Raw genomic sequence first — 2,649 nt, 5'->3', positions numbered from 1 at the left:
CTCGTATCAGTTTCTCCTGTTATCTCGAGATGGTTAAAAAAATGCAAGACGAAACGCCACATTTTCGTGGCGACGTGAAACGAAATTCGAGCTTTCTATTGTCTCCGTGTGATTCTGTTACGAAAACGCTTTAGTGGAAACAACTTTTAATCGAAATATACAAAATGTTAAGGAAAATAAATAAACGAGAAAATTGCGCTGTTTCTTACCCATAGAAGACGACGGTCCATTTTCATGGTAAGGGAGTGAAAACAATAACTATTTTCCATTCTTCTAGCGATATACGAAAATGGCTAAAATTGATATCATATATAGAGTGACCGGCCACCCCTGGGAAAAATTGTAACGAGAGATTCTAGAGGCCAAAATAAGCCAAAAATCAAGAATATCAATTTCTTAATTGAAGCCCCGTTTAAAAGTTATTAACGTTTAAAGTTCCGCCCGTACAGAATTTTTTTCTAGAAAGAGGGTAGGATTTCGGGGGTAGGTCTATTCACCAAAAATTATTGTAACTGGCCCCCGCAACCGGAAATAATTTTTCCAGAACGATTTGAAATTTTTTTTTTCCGCCGAAAAATTTTAGCTCCTACTAGATGTGTTTTTGATTTTTAATCAATATGTTTGACACTCTACGGAAACGTTGTTTAATACTTTTTTGTAGGTATCTGTAAGCTCTACTTCGTAAATAAATTTCAATGAAATATACTCACTATTGTAAAAGTTATGGTCGTTAGAAAATTCGACCACATTGGAATCACTACAGCTGATTGCCTATCAATACTAATTCAGTGAATAGTTTCTTAACTGACCATCCATGAGAAGAGGACGCTAATTTTACGGTAGTCTCAAAACATGTCGAGGAAAATCATTATTAATTAATTTCTGCAACAATTAATTCTTCTGTTTTGTTCATATTATAACACTTCTTATTGAAGAATGCTACAGCATGCACTATACTGGCAAAGAGTGGACTCTCATTTTAATTTATTAATTTTCAATCTTAATAATAAAAATAAATTCCTTTTTTTTTTAATAATTAAAATATGATCACAAAATCTTTGAGTAAATACACATTAACTTGAGATTATATGTACGTCAATTTAATTAATAAACAGTGTCCAAAGCTTATTATTATTATAATAACTACAGTAGTGTCCACATAAGTGACTGTATTTTTGCCCACTTAATAGTCCCTTTAGTTTGCCCCTTATACCGAGCGCGGACATTTAAATGGGCACTACTCTACCTATTCACTGTATATCTATATATGTATATCAAGACGACATCTACCATAAAACGCCCAAGTTTGTCGAGAAATAATTCATTTTTTACACACTAGATAGGGCTCCAATCATTTACGATCGAAAATTAATTTTAATTTATTTATTAACGCAACAATATACAACTCAGTAACATAGATCACTTATAAATGCTTCGCAATTAACGACAGTGCCCCAAACTTGTCTAGAAACAGTCCTAATCCTGCCAGAAGACCACGCCAACATCCCTCTTTGACACTGCAACACATATTCTCAGTTTTTACGTTTCTTTGGGCAAATACACGGTTTCACAACGTGGCAAGCATAATATACATTAACTTGAGACTGTCTGTACGTCAATTTAACTAATAAACAGTGTCTAAAACGTATTATTAATATACCAACTATGTAATTCACTGTATATCTATATATATCAAGACGACCTCTACCATAAAACGCCCAAGTTTGTCGAGAAATAATTCCTTTTTCTAGACACTAGATGGAGCTCCAATCATTTACGATCGAAAACTAATTATAATTTCTTTATTAATGCAACAATAGAGAACTCAGTAATTTAGATCACTTATAAATGCTCCACAATTAACGCCAAAGGTCCAAACTTGTCTAGAAACAGTCCTATTCTTGTCAGAAGACATCGCTACCCATGACGCAGATTAACGGAATTAATGGCCAGGAATAGGACTGTTTTTAGACAAGTTTGGACCTTAGGCGTTAATTGTGAAGCATTTATAAGTGATCTAAATTACTGGGCACCCTATTGTTGCATTAATAAATAAATTAAAATTAGTTTTCGATCGTAAATAATTGGAACACCATCTACTGTGTAAAAAGTTAACTATTTCTCGACAAACTTGGGCGTTTTATGGTAGATGTCGTCTTGATATATATAGATATACAGTGAATTACGTAGTTATAATATTAATAATACGCTTTAAACACTGTTTATTAATTAAATTGACGTGCGTACAGTCTCAAGTTAATGTGTATTATACTTCGACACGATGTGAAACCGTGTATATGCTCAAAGAAACGTAAAAACTGGGAATATGTGTTGCAGTGTCAAAGGGGTTGGTTAGCAGTGTGTTCTGACAGGATTAGGACTGTTTCTAGTCAAGTTTGGAGTTCTGGCGTTAATTGTGGAGCATTTATAAGTGATCTATGTTACTATGTTGTATATTGTTGCGTTAATAAATAAATTAAAATTAGTTTTCGATCGTAAATGATTGGTACCCCATCTAGTGTGTAAAAAATAAATTATTTCTCGACAAACTTGGGCGTTTTATGGTAGATGTCGTTTTAATATATATAGATATACAGTGAATTAGGTAGGGTGCCCATTTAAATGTCCGCGCTTGGGATAAGGGGCAAA

Source organism: Colletes latitarsis, chromosome 5 (assembly GCF_051014445.1).
Source record: "Colletes latitarsis isolate SP2378_abdomen chromosome 5, iyColLati1, whole genome shotgun sequence".
NCBI classification, from domain to species: domain Eukaryota; kingdom Metazoa; phylum Arthropoda; class Insecta; order Hymenoptera; family Colletidae; genus Colletes; species Colletes latitarsis.
The sequence above is the reverse complement of the archived record's forward strand: the minus strand, read 5'-3'. Positions refer to the sequence as shown.